The sequence below is a fragment of the Pseudonaja textilis genome, chromosome 6, assembly GCF_049901715.1.
Source record: "Pseudonaja textilis isolate UNSWEBS1 chromosome 6, rPseTex1.2, whole genome shotgun sequence".
Classification (NCBI taxonomy): domain Eukaryota; kingdom Metazoa; phylum Chordata; class Lepidosauria; order Squamata; family Elapidae; genus Pseudonaja; species Pseudonaja textilis.
Genome location: NC_141995.1, coordinates 56,872,877 through 56,895,398, shown reverse-complemented (window position 1 = coordinate 56,895,398; position 22,522 = coordinate 56,872,877). Strand labels below are relative to the sequence as shown.

Sequence of the window (22,522 nt, the reverse complement as noted above, 5' to 3'; positions counted from 1 at the left end):
ATGCTACCATAGGCTCTGAGGTAGCCAGGTTGTACTGCTTTAAACGTTTTGTTTAAACTTGGAGCTGATCGTGACTATTGTGGTGTTCAGCAATTTGATTTTTTTTCTCTCTCTATGATACTAAAGTGTCATGTTTTTAGAGTAATTGTAGCAGTTTTATGAGTTTCCACATTGTTCTGTTGGTTGGGATTAATATGGTTTTACTTTTTAGTATGTTCCAGTTAGCTTCTTTTGAAGAAAAAGGAGGTTACAAACAACACAGTGATAATGAAAATTGAACTGTTGTACAGATTCTCATGCTAAATACTTTTGAAGCCTGGTCTTATCATGGAACATCGTGGTCTAGGAAGAAAGCTATGTCCCTCCTCCAATCTCTATATATTGCTTGAAAAAGAGAAAAATACCAGTTTCACTTTTTAAATACAACTACAGAAACAATCCAAATCTTCAATTAAAGTATGTATACAGCACTATCTACAAAGGCACTGCAGACCATAGCTAGAATGTTATGTAAACCCCCAGAATGTTATGTAAATGTAGTGTTCAGTTCTCCAGATAGTGTTATTCATACTTCTTATTAGTCATCTAGCATCACTCTGGTTTTCTGCTGGAAAATGTCCCCATATCCTACTTAACTTACATTTTGAGCTCTGTCTTCCAAAGCAGAAGCCAACAAGACCACAGGTGTCTTGAAATCTGTCTGGAATGGTCACTTCCAAAGTTACACAGAACAAAGATAGAAGAGGACAGGAGGCACCACTGAATTAAACAATAATCCTTACAAGATAAACGTATACTCTGAACTAACAAAGGAACTCAACAGGCATTTAATAATTTACCCCTTCTCTCATGTTAAAAATGATAATTTGGCATAATTTGGAGGAACTCCATAAGCCACACTTAAAACTTTGGGGGAGTGTGACCCTGGACAGAAGTTGTGGTTTTTTTGTTCTAGATGTCTTGCTTTAGGCATTTTAGGTACTAACATCTAAAACAAGGGAAGTTTCAATCAGTCCACTTGGTTTGTGTAGGCCAGAATTATCAGGTAACAGATAACCAGAGTTGGAAGGGACCTTGTAGGTCATCTAGTCCAACCCCCTACCCAAGCAGGAGACCCCTACACATTTCTGACAAATGGCAGACCAATCTCTTCTTGAAAGTCTCAAGTGATGAAGCTCCCACAACTTCCGAGGACAACTTCTGTTCCATTGGTTGATTGTTCTCATTGTCAGAAAGTTTCTCCTTATTTCCAGGTTAAATCTCTCCTGGTTCAGTTTCCATCTATTATTCCTTGTCTGGCCTTCGGGTGCTTTAGAAAATAGATTGACCCCCTTCCTCCTCCTCTCTGTGGCAGCCCCTCAAATATTGGAAGATTGCTATCGTGTCTTCCCTGGTCCTTCTCTTCACTACACTAGCTGTGCCCAGTAACCATTTTTCCTATGTTTAATCTCCGGTCCCCTAATCATCCTGGTTGCTCTTCTTCTCTGTACTTTTTCTAGAGTCTCAATTTCCTTTTTATAGTGTGGTGTCCAAAACTGGATGCAGTACTCTAGATGTGGTCTTACTAAGGCTTTATACAGTGGTATTAGTACCTCCCTTGATCCTGATTGTATCTCTCTGTTAACGCAATTTAGGATTGCATTAGCTTTTTTGGCTGCTGTTGCACACTGCTGGCTCCTATTTAGCTGGCTGTCCACTAAGACTCCAAGATCCCTCTCACAATTACTGCTATTGAGCCTGATTTCACCCAGTCTACATGTTTACTTGGGGTTTTTCTTGCCTATGTGTAGGACTTTACTTTTCTCTACATTGAATTTCATTTTGTTAGGTACAGGCCAGTGTTCTACTCTGTCAAGATCCTTCTGGATCTTGAGCTTATCTTCTTCGGTGTTGTTCCCTGTTAAAGAACAACAGCTTTTTACATGGAGAGGCATTTTACACAGGGTGGCAAAGTATATGGAAGCATGAATAGATCACCAGTGCTGCGAGGGCACTTGCTCTATGATCAGTCATCACTAAGATCACGGAGTAGTAGAGCTGGAAGAGACTACAAGGATCATGAGTTTGAACCATGACATATGCCCATCCATGAGATTATTTACTACATCCATTAGGAAGATTTAAATAATAATGATCAAGAGTGCAGCCAAACTACGCAACAAAAATGCCATCCCATTTAATGTTCATCCAGAAGACACATTAAAAAGGGACAGCTGCATGATTGTAGCCATCGTGGAGGGTTGGGTGAGTTTATTCTAATGACTTCCATCTTCAGAGTTCTACAATAAAACAGCTACTGAGTTGTTCTGCTTATTGTTTAGGAGTCCCTGGCTGACTTTAAAAATTGAAACTTGGTGAAACCTAATTAGGGCTTTGGAAGGAACCACCAGTGAATCCCAGAGGTGTAGAATAAAACATGTTATTATGTGGTCATTTTAATGGTTATTTTCTATTCTTATTGTTTTGACGAGAGATCTGGCAACATTGTCTGCCACTAAGACATGGAAATCAAATCAGACAAAGATACATCCCGGAAGATTAGAAGAACATAATCGCTTCTGTACTTTTGCCAAAAATGTGACAAGCACATGGTCTTGGTTTCTGCAACTGTCAACTTCCCTTGAATGGGGCTCTGCAGTTCTATTTTACAGAGGTTTGAAGGTGTTTATTGATGAAAGGAACTGCTATTATCCGTTAATGCCCATCTTTGCATTTTAGAACTGATACACAAATTTTAATATTGACGCTTTAATCCAAGATTTGGCAGTGTGGCTTTCTTATATCGATCCTTTAATGTTCCTCTGTTATATCTTTTTTTTTTTCATCTGCCACTAATTCCATAGAAGCTTTCCATGATTACAGCATTTGCCAAAAGCTTCATGCAATCAATGATAAAACTCCAAATTTAAAGCATGCCCTTGAAAAGAAAAACATAGAGGGGGAAAAAAAAAAGCACAGAATGTAGGAAAGTCACACTTCAGAACATCATGAAATTGTGCTCTTCGCTTGCATAATTGCAAGTCAGAATCCTGCAGCAACGAACACAGCAACAGCACACAAATAACACACACATCGTTTGCAGCGATAAAGAGACAGAATTGTTACAATGGTGATTAAAACTGGCTATACCCACTGACCGAAAATTTCAGAGAGCAATTAATCGATGCATGGGAAAGAGATGGCGGTATGGGCAAATGCAATTTTGGAGATGGTTAAATATTAATAGTTTTGCTGCTAGATCCAAATCCAAGTGCAACTATCTCTAAATAATTTTCACCAGTCCAAGAAAGATCCATTAAAGCAGAGGGCACTTTGGGTTTCTTCAATCAAACCAGGTCATCTATGATTAGCTTTATTCATTTCTTACTTGGAAGTCCCAAGTAAGGACTTTTTTTCAAAAGGCAGCTGGAGTTTGGTTTTCCTTGGAGATGTTTCGCTTCTCATCTAAGAAGCTTCTCCAGTTCTGACAGAACGGTGGAGGAAGGAATATAAATCCTGTAGCAAAAGCAGAGCCAATGTTCAGATCCACACTACAGCTCTAGTAGTGATTTCCCATCCAGATACAGGTAGTCCGCAACTTCTGACGACAACTGAGCCCAAAACTGATGTTGCTAAGTGATGAATTTGTTTTGCCCCATTTTACAACTTTACAATGGAAATTTTGAGCTCAATTGTGGTCGTAAATCAAATGTTACCTATACAATGCAACCCCTAGTTGCGGTTTATGAGGCTCACGTCTTTATAGTACCTATTAATTTTAATTAATCTCTCTATTACAGTAGGTCCTAACATTGTTTCCAATGTATATTGTGTTTAAGAATAATGAGTTTGATAATGATACCATTGCAATTTAGCCACTTCCAAATCCAAGAACAAATTCTGTCTCTTTAATCTGTATCCCAAACCATACATTTTGTTATTCTTGTCCAATTTTGATAATGTTATATATATATATATATTTTTCTGTACCTGGAGCATTGCTACCTAGTCCTTTGGACTGAACTTTGCGTTCTGTACCTCTTTCATCTTTAGCCATTGTTTGCTAAATGTTACTGGAACAAAATGTACAATACAACAGAGTCACATAGATTAAATCACAGAAATCAACTTTATCGTGGTTGAATTGCATGGTTTGTTTAATGATGAAATGAATCACAACTATGCATCGTTTAGTCCAAAAGAAAGACTCAAAACTACTGATGTAAGTTTTTTTTTTTAACCCAACTCAGAGATCATAAACAATCCTCCGACCCATTTTGTAACCCCATAGCAAGGTGACCCTTAGAAGATAAGATCAACCTGGCATCTAACGCTTAAGGCTGCTGCAAGATTGAACCTTCCCTCCAGTCCTTGGGATCCGTCTTTTGGGAGCAACCTGCTTTCGAGATCAGGAGAGATTAATTATATTGACCCAAGTGTTCCTCTTATATCCACCACAAGTTGATCCTTGGTTCACAAACTCGGATCAGCCTGTCCAACGGCTGACCGGCAGTGATGGTAGGTAACTGTATGGGGAGACAGGAAACAGAATTCTCTGCTGTTTCATGGCGCAATCCTCCCCAAATCTGTCAGCTCTTCTTCATGTTCCTGCTTGATGTGGGTCTTCTTGGGGGGTGGGATTCTAACGGTTCGGACCGTTTTGCGCGAACCGGATGTTACATTTGCGTCTGGTTCGCTGAACCGGTATTTGGACCGACCGCCCAGCTCCGCCCACCCTGCCCCACTCCTCTCAGGAGTGCCAAAGGAAAGGCTAATAGTCTTGGTCAATGCAGTTGTTTCCTGTTGTAGAGCGGCGGTAAATACTGAGGCAGACCCGGAGCTAACAGACAAGAAGCTTTATTCCAAGAATAAACGGTTGCCGCGGCTGCCGGGGCTAACAGGCAGTCAGCTGGCGGCAACAGCTGATGCCCTTTGACAGCTCCTTTTATAGCCGGCTGTCAAACGGCATCAACCAAAAGGGAGCGGTCTGAGCTCCCGCCAGAAGTGCGGACCGGACTGAGGACTACAGTCAGTCTGTGAATACGACATTTCCTATGGTCTGCTAAGGAAGGAACAGAGCAGGGGTAGGATGCAAATATTTTTACTACTGGTTCTGGGGCCTGGCGAGGTGGGCATATGGCCATGTGACTGGGTGGGCGTGGCTTTTTCTCTTTCTTCTTTTTTTTGCAGCACCCGCCCCCATGCTCCATTTTTGGGGCTTCCCTGAGGCCCAGGAGGCAAAAAAAAAATGGCGCGTGGGGGGTTGGGTTGGGGGTGCTGTGCGCCCCCCCCTCCTGCGCTCCGTTTTCGGCCTCCTGGGCCTCAGGGAAGTTTCCTGGGTGAAGCAATAAGACAGCGAGGGGGATCCCGGCACAACTGATCGTCGGAACAGCCGATCGTTAGGAGGAAAAAAGAAAAAAGAAAAGAAATACCGGTTTGGCCAAACTGTAACATTTTTTTTACTACTGGTTTGCTCGAACCGGGCCGAACTGGTAGAATATCACCACTGGACAGAGGTGGAAAATCCCACTTTCACCCTCCACAAATCGCTCAAGTAAGCAGTAATTTATGAAATCAAATTTGAACAAGGCAGTATTCTTGTCATTCTGGCATGGGGTGATGAAAATAAAATTAGAACTGTCATCATGTGCCCTAATATCCTGATATTCAAAGGAGCTAACATCTGGCAGAGACGTTCAGGGCCTAATTCTCTCTCTCTCTCTCCTTCTCTCCATCTCTCTCTCTCTCTCTGTCTCTCTCTGTCTCTGTCTCTGTCTGTCTGTCTGTCTCTCTCTCTCTCTCACACACACACACATACACAGAACAAACTTCCTATCATCTGATGTGTGTGTGTGTGTGTGTGTGTGTCGGGGGGGATAATCTAGCATATGATCAAGAAAGTAAATACACTGCAAATCAAATGATTTGCTTTCTCTTTCCTGCCTCTTCTGGTTCTGGAGGAGGGATAATTAGGAAAGGTTAAAGGAGAAAAGGATATGAATGGAACAAAAGAAAAGACTTCCAGGAATGAATAACACTGATTTAATAGAGAAAGAAATGATAGCTTTTCGAATTCTATCCCATTCTGCTTTTTATTTATTTATTATTCAGCAATAAAAGCTGCCAGGGAGCTACAGAAAGGGGAGAGGAAAGGCTTGGGGAATACAACATACAGCTCCAATTTACCAAGAAGAAGAAGTCAGAATTTATTAACAAGTTAAGATAAAACAGATGTGTGAGATACTATAAAATAAAATAAAACACATATATAACTGAGCAGTGAGAACTACCACAAAGAGGCTGTTTAAATGCTGAAACGGCACATCAGTTAGAGGCATTGGCGGTTTTCAACCACAAAACATTTGAGGTGAATAAAAAGCAAGAAATTACCCACTTGTTTGGTGTGGGGGGCGGAAACCGCTCTGGATACACACATATTATAAGCATTCTGTTCCTCAATTCCTCACAGACAATTCGGAACCAATTCATAGTTGTTCTATAAAAATATCAAGACTCAGAAACTGCACAAAGAAAACCATGCGCTAATCTGCTCGCCCACTGAGTCCATCTGACCCAAAAAGCGGGGTGTATATTGGGTTTACTCCCAGTTATGAAGGGTATAAAGCTCTTTCATCCTCACTCCACGCAAAAAGATAATAAAATAAAGAGTCCCTCCACTCTAGCCAATTTATGTTTGTCAGTAGAAATATTTCTCTGCATTTATCTGGTGGATTGAAAAAAAATAAAACAAAATGAGAAGTTGCCGTCTTCCGCTGGAAGCTGTGTGACGGAAATCCAGTATAGAAAATAGAAAATGAAAGCACTGAAATCTTCTCAGGCATCGCCAATCACTGTGCCGCCATACCTCAGTTGAATTTAAAAGCCCTTATGAGATACGGAAATAACATGAGAAAATGCCCATAATTTATCCTCAGACTGTCTTCTGACCATCATTCTATGTAACTTTGGCTACTGGATCAGGAACGAAGAGAGCCAAATTCCTAACCAGTGTTTTTCAAACTAAGATGTGTGGACCTCTTAGAACCCCTTCATCCAAGGGTTCTTAATCGGTGGTCCATTGACCTCTGTGGCAAGGCCAGCAATGTCACCAGGCAGTCCGCAAAGGCTTGGAGAAATGTTATGATTTAAATCTTACGTCGATGGCCACAAAAGGTATTTAAAGGGGTGGGTCCATGATGAAGGAAAGGTTGAGAACCACTGTCGTAACCAGTTACTGTTCTAAGGAAGAAACATGTTCTAGGAATAAAATAATGGACCTTGGATGAGGAGGAGGAGGAGGAGGAGGAAGAGCCAAGGTTGAATTCAGCTTTAAAGCCAGGAGAAAGAGGTTGAGCTATTATGCAAGAGCTCCCACCTGTGAGAAAACAGACCTGCACTGAAGCAATGGGAAAAGAAAATGCCAAGTGTACCGTGGTTTTCAAATAAGCTGGAGTAGAATCAGAAATTCAACTCCTGAAAGCAAATCATGTTACAAAAATTAGCTCCGTCGAGAGAGAGAAAATTCTAGTAGTTAAGCTGCTAGTCTAGGAACCAGGAGACTGTGAGTCCTGCCTTAGGCATGAAAAACCAACGTAGAATTCCTTAGAATAGAATGAGCTGCAAGGGACCTTGGAGGTCTTCTAGTCCAACCCCACCCCCTGCTCAAGCAGGAGACCCATGATGGGGAACCTATGGCATGCGTGCCACAGGTGGCTCTCAGAGCCATTGGTGCGGCCACATGAGCCCCAGCCAAACTTAACTGCACTGTGCATGCGCACGCCTCCCATCTGATTTTTGGCCACTAGAGGCCGTTTTTGCCCTCCCGGAGGCTCGAGGGAAACCTCTGCAGCCTCGGGAGGCCGAAAAATGGGCCTTCCAGAAATACTGGAAATGCCCAAACGGGCCCGAGATGCCAGAGGCTTCCCTCAAGCCTCCGGGAGGGCGGAAACAGCGTCAAACAAGCTGAAAATCAGATGGGAGGCACGCGCACATGTGCAGTGCAGGGTGGGGTGTTGCATGCGCATGTGCAGGTAGGCGCATTGCACTGTGGGTGCCAGCGTGCATGCGTTTATGGCACACCACAACAAAACGGTTCGCCATCACTGCCCTATACCATTGCAGATAAGTGACTGTCTAGACTCTTCTTAAAAACTGGATGAGTTAGTCAGTCACCCTTGCAGCTCAATACACCTCATAGGATTGTTGTTGTGGGTCAAATAGAAGGAGAAAGGAGTATTAGGTATGTCCGCCATCTTGATTTTTTTGGGGGGTGAACAACAATAAAGGAAGGATAATCAACAAACTACTGTCACTCTGAAGCAAAACAGTACACAGAAGAAGTGAACTCAGTGTTGTTTGATATACAGCTAATCAAAGAGTTTGTAAATAATTTCCAGCTATCTAGACATCAAGCAACTACGGGCATAAAGTGTGTGTGTTAGCAGAGGGACCCAGACTAAATTCAAACATATTTATTTGCTGATTTCGGGGACTAAAAGTGCTAGGGGAAGCTGAGAATTTGCATGGTGAACAAATGTACAAAAGCCAACACAACTTGAATCCTGGTTCACATGGCTGTAAAGACTTTTCTATCAATTACAGGCAAACATTATACAAGCTGCAGGCACAGATACAGTATGTAAGGCTTGCTTTTAACTGAATTGCTGGTTTACTAATTCATGTAAAATTGGTTTCCCTTCATGGATGCAAATTTGGGTCACTTTTAACGGGAGAAATTTCAGTATAGCTCTAGTTCAGACGTCCACCTGAATGGACACAGCCCTTCAGGTCCTATTGCATCTGAATGCCTGAGCAAAGCGCTAAACTGGATTCTTTATTCCTGAATGCCGGCTGATACCCAAACTTAAATTCACATCTTTGGAAACAGTAAATAAACAATAATGTGACGATCATCATTATTTGACTATTTCTGCAGGAACATCAACAGGCAGGGAGGTTTAAAAAAAATCAAGATGGCGCTGACAATTAAGCTCCTGCACATGAAAAGGGGGTGGAGCTTCAATCACGTGGTTCCAGCTTCCATCTTGATTGGATTTATTTCCCCTCCCCCAGCTGAATTATTTTAGCGATAGTGGCGAATATCTGTAGCTTGGGTGCAGGGTGAAAGGGGAGGCCTATTTTATTTCCCAAGCTCGTGAGTTGGTTTCCAAACAATTCATTACCAAGCTAAGTAACGTCTTCGGTAGAATTTAGGGGATGTTGGTGTTCTTCGGCTTGTAAAGACTTCATGTGGTCAGTGGGTCTTCTGATGGGGAGGTCACATCAGGTAAAGATCTTGGGATGGGTCAGGTGTAGGTTCTGCCAAGGGAGAATCTTGTGATGGGCCTTCTTTTGGGTCAGGTGTGGGATGCAGAAGTGGGGTACTGCTGGTTCACACCGGTTCTTGCAAACCGGTAGTTAAGATTAAGCACGGTTCAGCAAACCGGCAAATCCCACCACTGGCTGACCTTCCCCCCTGCCCATTTTTGGGCTGTTTTCAGGCCATTTTCTGGGTCATTTACTAGGCCATTCTCAGGCTGTTTTGGGGCCATTTTCAAGCCATTTGGGGCCATTTTCAGGCTGTTTTTCAGGCCGTTTTCCAGACCATACCAGCCTGAAAATGGCACCCATAACAGCCTGAAAATGGCTGAAAAAAAGGCCTGAAAACAGTCCTAAAACAGTCCAAAAATGGGCAGGGGCAGGGCCAGCCAGGGGTGGGATTAGTCCCAACTAGCTGTTGTGGTTCATCAGGTGCAGACAACTGAAGTCTCTGAGAGCAAGGACTCGGGCGAGGGGCCTGTGTGTGATGCAGGGAATGGGCCAGGACTATCAGAGAGTGGGGTGCTGCCTTTGGAGGTTGTGGAGTCTGGGAACAGTGAGAGGACTCCAGAGAGCCTGTGTGTGCATGCCGGGCTGCTCAAAGGAAGGAGCAGCTGAAGCAGCACAGGTGACTCAAGAATAAGGCTGGAAGGTGATGGCCCCTCCCATAAGGGATAAAAGCCAGCCTTTGGGATTGGTTTCTTTGCAGGAAGCAAGGAAGTTCTTTCTACTCAGAGTCCTTGTTGAAGCCCCGCTTACTGCGGTTTGTTTTTGGAAACTTCTGGCTTTGGATATTTATCTGCAATTAGTCTTTTGTTCTTGGCAGCCTTTGGCAACCTTGAAAGGGCTTGCTCTTATCGGGGAACAATTAGTTTGAAATGACTCTTGGCTGTGAATGCACAAAATTCACAGTGCCGCATCAAAAAGTTCTGCTTTTATCCATGCTTTGTGTTTGTTTGACTTGAACAAGGCTTGGGTCAGAACCCTGGCTGAATCCTACCTCTTCTTTTCAGGCGAGGGACTGGGAGGTGGGGCTGGGTGTGGTGAGTGATGTCACCCACCCAGTCACATGACCAATCAGCCACGCCTACCCAGCCAGAGAACCGGTGGTTAAAAAATGTGCAGCTCGCCACTGTGTGGATCACATCATGTGAGGGTCTTGTGATGGCTCTTGTGATGAGTAGGTCATGTCAGGAAAGGGTCATAGGGAGGTAGAAGTGCTAGTTGGAGCGGGTTACATGAGTTGGTTGATGGGTGGTTCCATTTTGGTTGGCTGTGTTGTTGATTTGAATTCTGAGGAGTCCATTGGCTGGTTGTAGGTTGAGGTGTCTGTTGATGGAACTGCTTTTGGAGTGCCTGCATTTTTTAAAGATTATTGCAGTGTATAAATCCCATAGCAAGTGGGGAGACATATTTTGAGGATGGACAAATCACTCTTTTAAACCACGTTGGTTTGTCTACAAGGTTTGCTGTGATTTTTTAAAAAATTCAAAATCATTGGTTTGGATTGTTTTTGTGTTAAAACTTTCAAAAGAAATGGAAGGAAAACCAAGACCTGGCTGTATCAATTATTACATTTTTTCACCTGCAAAACTAATTCTGATTTAGTTAAAAATAATGGTTTGTGTTAAGTCCAAATAAAAGTTGAAATATTCCTTACCGCTGTCAAATGTAATCTTCTATTCTTCTACTCAAGCTTCTTCTAAACTTCAGAATTTTGCATACAATCCGTGGGGAGCGCCTGTTAATGATTATGTTTCCAGCTGTTTATGAAGAAATAGCAACAGAATTATAAGTTAGGAGAGAAAGACAATTCTCTAAGTGACAATTTGCAGCAGAAACTCACACTTGCCTTCTCAGCAGTAGGCCCCGCAATGTTCAAGTAGGTTTTTGTCTCAGAATATTAATTCAGTTTAACGGATTTCGGTATTTTTCACCTGCTTTAGATTGTATTATTCTGTGATTTTGTTACTGCTTTAAGTAGTTAGAGAGAAAGTCTGTATATGTGTTGTGGTTTACCCGCAGCAGGTGCGGACAGCTGAGGTCTCAGAGAGCGAGGACTCGGATTAAAGGCCTGCGTGTGATGCAGGGATGGGGCCAGGACCACCAGGGAGTGGAATTCTGCCTTCAGGGATTGTGAAGGCTGGCAGCAGTGATGAAGAGGCCCCCGAGGAGCCTGTGCTCAGTTCATGTGCGCACAGGGCTGCTTGAAGGAAAGAGAAGCTGCAGCAGCACGGGTGACTCGAGAGTAAGGCTGCAAGATAATGGCCCCTCCCTTAACAGATAAAAGCCAGCTGAGAAACCGGAGTTCTTTGCAGGAAGCAAAGAAGTTTTTGCACTCAAGCCTTGTGGACGTTTGGACTCTCTTAGTTTGTGTTTGGAGACTCTTTGTGTTTGAAATACTTCTTGGCAACTTTACCTAGTATTCTTGGCAGCCTTGCACAACCTTGGCAAGGCTCGTTCTTGTCAGAGACAATTAGTTTGAAACAGCCTTTTAGCCATGAAGGAACGGGATTCGTAAAGTATCATTAAAAGGTTTTGCTGTTACCTCTGTTTCACGTTTGTTTCCTTGGAACAAGGTTTAGGTCAGAACAGTATGTCACATGCAAACCCTGGTTGTGGCTATTCCACCATTAAGCAGACATTGTCAAACACGGATACAGGGATGTTTGCACGTATCCAATGACCTTGTTTTAGCCAACTGAATAATGTTTCAATATGATCACGAAACACTGACTGTTGTTGCTTTTCTTCCCAGGACACCATAGCCAATATGATAAGCATATTTGCAAGCTTGCAAACTATCACATACTTTGTTCTTTGTTCTTTGTTTATGATCTTCTTCCATATAAGGTAAAACTCTGCTACCCCCTGTGTGCTCCCCCACCCGCTTGAAAGAGGTTAATAAATGAGGTTTGTACAGAGCACCCGAGGCCCCTCTTTCTCAGCTCCTTCTCCAGGTCCCCCTCCTTCTCCTCCTCCCCCTCCTCCTGCTGCGGCTGCTGCTGCCTGGGTCAATCCATCTGCCTCGGGTGTGAAGTGCTGCCTCCTATGAAAACAATCGGATGTCTGGTGTCTGTTATTGGTATTCACCCTTGCGAGGGTCCTCTAAACTTCTTCCCTGCGGGGAACTCCATAGGCAGCGAAAGAACGCAGACGGAGCAACGGACCGGTCGCCGCGACAACTGGGGCTCGTCCGGGATCCGTCTGCCTTCGCTGTCTCAAAGGTGTGATCTCTGTCTAGAGGTGCATCTCCTTCACTCCCGTTCTTACGCACCTGGCAAAGGCATCGTACAATCGTAAGTAATGGGCTCCTCACTTTCCAAAGTTTCATCAAGTCATAGGGATGAACTTTATACTATAGTGAAGAAGGCTAATTCATTTCAAAAACTTAATGGCACCACTGTATATCCTCTTTCAAAAAAATCATTGACTAACTTATTGACATATATAGAGGAACATTGTCCATCTTATCCTGAGAAGGGAACACTCCGACACTCCTCATGGCAGAAATCGGGAAATATCTACACGATATCCCCGAGCCCGCCTGAAATATTAACATCTTGGCGGGCTGTCATGGCAGCATTAAACACACTCTATCCTCCAAAAGAGAATGCTGCACCTCTTACCTCTAAAACCCCCCTCTCTCTTCTTCTTCCTCAACTAATCCTGCTAAATCTGGAGATCCTCTTGTGGCACAGGTGGAAACTCCCTCTCTTCCACCACCTTACATCAATCCTGCAGAATCTTCTAATCCTCCCCTTCTGCCCCCACTCCTTCTTCCTCTCCACTAACTCCTCGAGGAGGCCTTATTAGCAATCTCCTTTCCTCCCCTCTACTGTTGGATGACTCTGAAACTCTTTCTGCCTTCCCTCTTGCCCTTCCCCCGGGAGGTGGCGGCAACCCTGTACATACTAACATTGAATTTAAGGTCTTGAAAAACATAAAAGATGCTGTAACTAATTATGGTCTGCATTCACCTTACACTAGAGGCATACTTGATTCCTTAGTTTCTGGTAATACTGTCATGTTGCTCTATGATTGGAAAATGTTGTTTTCTATGCTTATGACCCCAGCACAATATGTTGTGTGGCAGTCTGAGTATGAAAAATGTGTTGATGTAGAAATAAGGCGAGGTTTGCCGGCAGCAGTCACGGAAGCTCATCTTAAAGGGACAGGACAATTTGCCACTTTAGTTCAACAACAGACTTGTCCCCGCCGTGCGTTTTGCCATCATTCATATGTGTGCAATGAATGCTTTAAAACGGGTGGATGATACAGACTCACAATCCACCCAAACCTTTTTAAAAGTAATGCAGAATCTGATGAATCCTATGCCTCTTTCATTAGTCGCTTGCAAACTGCATTGGATCGTCAGATTGACAATGCTACTGCTAAACAGGAATTACTCATGAAATTGGCCTTTTCTAATGCTAATCATGACTGTCAAAAGATTTTGCAACCTGTTGCTAACAAGCCAGGGGTTACTTTGGCTGAGTTTCTCCAGCTTTGTAGAATTGTTGGCACAACCTCCCATAAAATGGATGCGCTTGCTGCAGCTATTTCTTCTTCTTTCCCTGCTTCTGCTTCTTCTCCCGACGCTTTTGCTTTAACTCGTAATGGCAATTGTTTCAACTGTGGCAAGCCTGGACATTTTAAAAGTCAGTGTCGGATGCCGGGAGGAGGAGGGGCACCCCGCAGCCAAGCTAGGGCCCTCCGCCTCCTGATTCTAAAAACCAAAACTATCTGTCCTCGCTGTCGTAAAGGCTTTCACTGGGCTTCGCAGTGTCGTAGTAACCCCTCTGCTCAGCCTTCGGGAAACTAACTATGGGGCCCTCAGCTAGCCCCGCTACCAAGGCTGACATCCCCACTACCACTTTCCCGGTAGTGTTATCTGAAGACCTTGTGTATGATGACCCTGGTGCTGTTGTGCAACGCTTCCTTTAACTGCAACTCTTTTAACACCCTTGCCTCCCTCATTGCCTATTCTGCTCATTCCCAATTCCACTCTCACTATAGAAGGTATTGTTGCTGCTCCTCATCTATATGACTCCTCTGCTCTCAATAATCTAGCTCTTGCTGCAATAGGGGATCGCTGTTTTTCCTTAAAAAAGGGGACTGTGGTCGCTACGCTTATCTTAATGCCACTTACTGATCCGCCTTCCCTATTTGCATTACAGCAACCTGTGCACGCTTCTAAACCTACCCTGTCTGTTACCTTGAATGGTTACACTTTTGATGGCCTGATTGACACCGGTGCTGATGTTTCTGTCATCTGCTCTGCTGAGTGGCCACCTACTTGGTCTCTTACCGAGGCTGCCTCAGTGCAAGGCGAGGCGGAGCTCAAGCCGCTAAGGTCAGCTCTAATTGGCTCTCTGCTTCTACTCCACATTCAACTATAACAGCATATCTTAAGCCTTATGTTCTTCCCCTGCACTGCAATCTATGGGGACGTGATTTGCTTTCTCAGTTTCATGCCTATATTCAACTACCCTAACACCTCTGTGTAAAATCTTTGCTTTCTTTCAATATGTCTATTGCACCATTAACTCTCACATTGAAAACATCTTTGCCTGTATGGACTGATCAATGGCCTCTTACCAAAGAAAAGTTGGAAGCATTGCACCTTCTTGTTCACCTTCTTGTTCAGGACTGTGAATATGATCTTGCAGCCCATGGGACCTCTGCAGTGTGGTTTGCCTAATCCTAACTTAATTCCTGTCGGATATGATCTTATCATTATAGATTTGAAGGATTGTTTTTTCTCCATACCTTTAGCACAAAAGGACAGGATCATTTTTGCCTTCACAGTACCCGAGCTCAACAACTCAAAACCCACGGCTCGGTACCAGTGGAAGGTCCTTCCGCAGGGCATGTTAAATTCACCAACTATGTGTCAATTTTTTGTTAACGAGGCCTTGCAGCCTTATAGGTCTCAATTTCCCACTTTTCTTGTTTATCATTACATGGATGACATCTTGATAGCTGCAGATGGGCCAAAAGGAACAGTTCAGAAAACCTTTCCAATCCTTTTAACCACATTAGCAAAAGCAGGGTTACACATAGCACCTGAAAAAATCCAGTCTCATTACCCAATGCAGTATTTAGGTCACAAGGTATTAGCCTCCACGGCTTCTCCATCTATTCCCTCACTTACACTTCCTCAACCAACCACCTTGGTTCAGCTGCAACAATGCCTAGGAGTCATCAATTGGGCTAGACCTTATCTTGCATTGACCACACATATGCTGTCACCACTGTTTCAGGCACTAGTAGGATTAAAGCATCCAGCAGACAAAATTTATCTTTCAGAACAACACTTACACGCTTTGCACCAGGTAAATACAGCTTTAGCCACTAGATGGGTGGACCGTGCCCTCACTGATAGACCACCCTCCCTTGCCATTCTCTCTACCCAACAGCTATTAACTGCTATAGTGATTCAAATTTCGGATGAAAAACGCCTCCACATTTTGGAATGGTTACACCTACCACACACTCCCAAGACATCTATAACCACTAGAGCAGCTCAGATGGCTTCCCTAATAGAGAAGGGGCGAAAACGAACCAAAGCCTTGATGGGAATGGATGTTTTTACACTATATATCCCTTTTAAGATTGCTCAATGGGAACCTCTCCTGCAAACCTCCATGGTATTACAGGATTCATTGGAAGATTGGTGTGGTCAAGTGTCATGCCATCTTCCCCTGATACTCGGCTACAGGTTTTGCGAACAGTGCCTTTTGTTCTGAAGTCACCTTTGTTCAACAGCCCTTGAAAGAAGCCCTTACTGTGTTCACTGATGGCTCTAAGACTATTGGGGCCTGTGTGTGGTACATAGATGCTCAATGGAATAAACGCTTAACTGCCCGCAGAAATCAGCACAACAGGCTGAATTGGCTGCTTTCTCATTAGCCTTGTCTCTTTTTCCACAGCAACCTTTAAATATCATATCTGATAGTATGTATGTCACTCAAATGGCTGTTTGCATGTTTGATGCCTATATCTCCCCTGTTACCCCTCCCTCTCTCATGACACTTTTTTTTACAGCTCCAAGCACTACTGAAGGAAAGAAGTAAGCCCTTGTTTGTGGCTCACATAAGAAGTCATCAACACTTGCCTGGATTTTTATCAGAAGGCAATCATATGGCCGATGAGGCCTGCAAAATCATGACCTCCTCCCTTTTCCTCAACCACTTTCGGCTGGGGAGAGTCATGACTATTTCCATCAAAATAAGAAGGCCCTGGTACAGCAATTCGGGATTACGTACCAGGAAGCCACAGCAATAATCCAACAATGTCCCACATGTAGTCTCCAGGCTAGAGGTATCCCTGAGGGTGTTAATCCCAGGGGTATCCAAGCTTGTGACACATGGCAGATGGACATTACTCACTACCCTCCCTTTGCTCCCTAGAAATACATTCATGTGTCCGTAGACACTTATTCAGGGTTTATTATGGCAACATTGCAAAGAGGAGAGGCAACTAAAATGTTATTAATCACTGTATTCGAACATTCGTAACGTTGGGATGTCCAAAATTCTCAAAACAGATAATGGTCCTGCTTATGTCAGCTCTCCCTTTGCTGAGTTTAGTCATAAGTGGGCCATCACTCATAAATTCGGTATACCATTCAATAGCCAAGGTCAGGCTATTGTGGAAAGGGCAAACCAAACTCTGAAAATGCCCTTGATCGGCACACGGGAAAAAAGGGCTTAGGCCCCGAACCTCCCGGCGTTACAAAACATCTTGAACATTACACTCTATGCTCTTAACTTTCTTAACCTCACTGGCTCTCCCTCTTCTACGGCTGCTTCTCGCCATTTTACCAAGCCAGTGCCCCCTCCTCTCGCCCTCTTGTCTATTTCAGGCAACTTCCAGATCCTGCGTGGAAAGGCCCTGCACAGCTCATCACGTGGGGAAAAGGATACGCTGCAGTACAACTTCCTGACAAAGTGCTTTGGGTTCCTGCCCGTTGTGTCCGCCCTACCATGGGCCACCCAATGGCCACGACTCCTCTATCTCTCACCCTCTTGCTAACAATGATATCTCCAGTCTTTTCACTCTTTAATGCATCTCCAGGGGTTATCCTAGCCCCCTTCACAGCACAGTAACCTTTACTTATGAAGACAATTCTCTTCCTGCCTGCAATTATGCCTTTCAGCATAATGGCCACACTCTTCTGCCTGCTTCAGAAATCACTCTCTCATATTATTATTTCCCTTGCTTCATTTCTCTGACTATACAGGTAACTTCGCAAACAATTGGCTCCTATTCTTGTTTAGGCTTTTCTTTAATCATACTTACCTCAATCATACTGTTCTCTTATTGTCTACCCCCTCTTCTGCTTTTCCTCCCTATCCCCACCGTTTCTATCCTGGCTACAGCTGCTTGACTCAACGCTCTCTTCTTTCGGAACGTCTGAGAGACACCTTCACTGCTGCATTCCACCCTGCGACTCCGCTGCCTGCCTTTGGAGATCTACTCTTCCATCTTATTGGCCAGGCCGTTATAAGTCACCCTTGGACCGCAGACATCGCCTCATCCTCGATGGCACTTCTCACAAAACAACCACACTCATCTGGACGCATCGCCTCAGATACCCTGCATTTCCGGGTCTCAGCTCCATTTCCAACGCCATGGAATGTGTCCAGCGCTCTCCGGTAAAAAGAAGGGAACTATTTGGAGGTGGTTTCGAAATGACACTCTGTTGACAGATGACACCCAATATTCCATCACTTCTCATTTTCGTGCTACAACCCTGGCCCTTCACCACGTGCGATTGGCTGACTATGGACAGTACCAGTGTGAAATTACAAAAATGGTCAATGGATTTGCCACTTCCTCCCGATTGACTCTCACTTTGTATCAACAGCATGCTCCACACACCGCCCATCGTGTCCGTCGATCTCCTCGAGCAGTCTCCGCGAATGCACATCAACCACATACCTATACCTGGACTATCCTGGACGCTCAAGGACAAGTTCTTAATAGCACCACCAACTACACTCTGTGGCCATGGTTTCCCCATTATCCATGGACTTTGCTGAAATGGGTACTGGGGTCGAAATTTGCTGACAAAAACTGCAAGCTGATATATGGGACAAACAAGGCTCTTGCACTCCAAATCCTGCTCATAACTTTCCTTTATACTTTTGTCCTGCTCACAGTACCGGCGAATCCCGCGCTGCTTGTGGTGGTCCAATCGATAGGTATTGTAAAAATGGAACTGTGTGTCCACTGGCCACATTCGGTGGTCACCCCTACCAAAGGAGACTATATCAACATTACCCGCACTCGTGGGCACCTTCCCTGCTCTTCGTGGCCATGTTGTGGCCAGAGACTGAACCCGCTCACCATTACCTTTACCGAAAAGGGAAGACATTGACTCAACAACAATGGATGTCAGGGTTTACATGGGGGGGACGGCAATGGGATGGTCATAGGGATGAAGGTAACATTTTCACTATTCGTTTAACAATGTCTTTGCCTACGTATGACATAGGTCCAAATCAAAATTTGAAGTCTGCCTTTTTACAAAAATCTGACACTCAGGCCAATCCATTAATTCAATTGGTTAATTCTTCTTTTGCATTGTTAAAAGCCACCCTTAATGACTCCTCCAAAACGGACCAATGCTGGCTCTGCCTATCTGACCTGCCACCCTTTTATGATGCAGTAGCCTCAGATGAACCCATTCGCAATTCCACCTCAGATAACGGATGCCGATGGAATACTTCTTCCATCACGGTTACTGACATAATAGGTCAAGGATGCTGTTTGGGAAATATCCCTGCTAATTATTCCAAGTATTGTCATAATGTTTCATTAGGTCATCATTGCCAAGTCTATTTGCCCAAAGAACGGTTAGCCATCACATCCTTTACCGGGCATGGTGGATATAACCCATTATATACCTCTTCTGGAAACAACATAACTGCTCGCCTCCGGGGTCAGTATTTCATTCCAGGTAACAACTCTGTTTGGGCATGCTCCACGGGAGCTACAGCCTGTGTTCATGGGGACGTTCTCATTGCTCAAAAATCCTTTTGCATACAAGTAAAATTGCTCCCCAAGATAACTTATTACCCAGGGCCGGAACTTGTTAATGTGTTAGAACCCCCAAAATTTCCACTTCGTCAAAAAGAGAAATTGTCACAGCTCTCACATTGTCTCTGTTGTTGGGCCTTGGTGCTGCTGGCGCAGCAACTGGGGTCACAGCTCTGGCTGTTGGTCATCAACAAGTAGCAGCACTTAGTTTACAAGTAGATGAAGATCTTAAACGTATTGAGACCTCGATCTCTGCACTCCAGGCCTCGCTCACTTCTCTGGCTGAGGTCGCTTTGCAAAATAGAAGAGGTCTTGATCTGCTATTTTTAAACAAAGGGGGATTATGTGTAGCCTTAAAAGAAGAATGCTGTTTTTATGCTGATCACTCAGGTATTGTTAAAGATTCAATGGCTGAATTACGCAAACGATTGAAGGATAGAGAAAATGAGCGACAACAGAATCAAGCATGGTATCAAGGCATGTTCAATTATTCTCCATGGTTAACTACCCTGTTGTCTGCTGTAGCCGGTCCTCTGATATTGCTATGCCTTGCCTGTTTAATAGGTCCATGTGTTATGGGACGATTGCTAAAATTCTTACAAGGTCGCTTACAAGCACTTGATAGTGAAATCAGTAATACTCAAAAACGGTCAGTTTTCTCACATCTGTTATTGTATCCAAAGATTCCGTTAAACAGCCTCTGCTGGAATGGTCTTCTGACGAAGAGTCAGAGAATGAAATAGATGCAAATGCCTCCTATGCTCCCAAAGGAGCCTTATTGGATATGAGTGATGAAGAGTCAGAAGGTGAGTGTTCCTTCTCGTATGAATTGGTACAACAGGATCTCAACAAACCGAAGGGTTTGTTGCCACCCATTGAATCCATTTCAGGGGAAAAAGGACTTTACCTGGAGACAGCATCACAAAAATAATAAAAAAGGAGGAATTGTGGCTATTCCACCATTAAGCAGACATTGTCAAACACGGATACAGGGATGTTTGCACGTATCCAATGACCTTGTTTTAGCCAACTGAATAATGTTTCAATATGATCACGAAACACTGACTGTTGTTGCTTTTCTTCCCAGGACACCATAGCCAATATGATAAGCATATTTGCAAGCTTGCAAACTATCACATACTTTGTTCTTTGTTCTTTGTTTATGATCTTCTTCCATATAAGGTAAAACTCTGCTACCCCTGTGTGCTCCCCACCCGCTTGAAAGAGGTTAATAAATGAGGTTTGTACAGAGCACCCGAGGCCCCTCTTTCTCAGCTCCTTCTCCAGGTCCCCCTCCTTCTCCTCCTCCCCCTCCTCCTGCTGCGGCTGCTGCTGCCTGGGTCAATCCATCTGCCTCGGGTGTGAAGTGCTGCCTCCTATGAAAACAATCGGATGTCTGGTGTCTGTTATTGGTATTCACCCTTGCGAGGGTCCCTCTAAACTTCTTCCCTGCGGGGAACTCCATAGGCAGCGAAAGAACGCAGACGGAGCAACGGACCGGTCGCTCGCTGCGACACCTGGTGGCTGTAGCTTCTCGACATAATTGTTACACTACGGTTATCAAGATCACTCAAACTCAACAACCAATTTCACCAAACTAAAATTTTAGTTTAATAAGCATGTAAGATGCTTCCAATTTCCGCACATGGTTTTTTAAAAAAAGTAATAAAGTGAAATTTAAATGCTATTTTATATTCCATGTTATGTCATTGAAATTCAGGATTCACGTACGGGTAGTCCTCAACTTACAACAGTTCGCTTAGTGACCGTTTGAAGTTTCAATGTCACTGAAAAAAAAGCAAAATGAAGGCGGAGGCCACTTAACAACCATGTTACTGATTTAACAATGGCAGTGATGCGCCATTAATAAACTTAATAAACGTTTCCCTGAGCCGCCTAATATCTGGTCCCAACTGTCATCATAAGTCGAGGACTACCTGTATTTTCCATCAGCAGGAAGGAAAAAAAACCTGAGCCCTGAAACTAAATGTAAAGCTATTTAGTTTACATTCAAAACAATACTTTCAGACTAGTAAACAGAGATGACAGTGGTGGGATTCAATTTTTCTTTTACTACCAATACCGTGGGCGCAGCTTGGCTTGGTGGGCGTGGCAGGGGAAGGATACTGTAAAATCTCCATCCCCTCCCCACCCCACTAACCTGCTTTCCAGCTCCATTCTCCTGTGCAGGGCAACCCAAGAAGACCCAGCCAATCAGCTGGGACTCAGGAGGCGGGGAATGGATGGGGGCGGGGCCAGTCAGAGGTGGTATTTGCCGGTTCTCCGAACTACTCAAAATTTCCGCTACCAGTTCTCCAGAACTGGTCAGAACCCGCTGAATAAGCCACCTCTGAGAGACAGCTGCATTTTAATGGGAACTTGTTAACTCTAAATGGACGGACAGAACAGGGTACACAAAGCGCTTTTAGGGGAAGACCAAACGGTTCTAAGAACGAGGGGAAGGAATTAATCGCGCTGTGTGTAACAATATAAAGACTTTATTTTTTTTTAATGAAGGGTAACAGGCTGCCAATTGGCATTCATTGGGAACAGCCACATCTGTTTTTCCACTGCACGCTTTGTTCATCATGCAAATTATGGGCTTGGTTGAAAGAAGCTGGATGAGCTCATTCCCACCTTAGATTTTGAGGCTCTGTTTGGGTTTTTATTTTCTCTGATAACAGCTACTTTCCCTTGGGAAAAAACAAATGTGGTTGGGAAGAGCAAGCTTAAAATGGCCCCCCCTCCTCCTTTTCAGGCCCTCTGTTTCTTTCACGGCACCTCTTTTTCTGCTTTTTAAAAAAAAATTATTTCCAGCCTTATCTTCTTTTTCTTTTCTTCTTCTTTCGAATGGGGAAAAAAAATATCATTGCAGCTGGAGGCTTAATGGATCACTTGGGAAGGGATGGTGTTGTTGAAATTAGACAATGACTGGGCACAAAACTTGCTTTTTAGTGCCTTCAGCTTCCTTCTCCAACATACAGGTAGCTCTTGACTTAAGACCACAGCTGAGCCCAAAATTTATGGTGCTGAGTGAGACATTTGTATTTTTTTTAAGTTTTTTATTTATTTTGATAACAAACATTGACCAATACAAACATAAAACATCAAGCAAAACCACCTTTCCAATGTTCAGTGTGTCGGTTGGTATATATCTTTTGTGCCCAATATCAAC

General features: G+C 43.8%; 1 protein-coding gene across 2 annotated transcripts in view; it reads right to left on the bottom strand.

Moving 5' to 3' along the window:
- Positions 1-22,522, bottom strand: part of CRACD (capping protein inhibiting regulator of actin dynamics) — a 176,263-nt gene that overhangs the window by 82,337 nt on the left and 71,404 nt on the right. For both annotated transcript variants that reach the window (XM_087936646.1, XM_087936647.1), the window contains exon 2: positions 10,958-11,060. The gene's annotated coding sequence lies outside the window, so the exon portion shown is untranslated. The remainder of the gene's footprint in view (positions 1-10,957; positions 11,061-22,522) is intronic.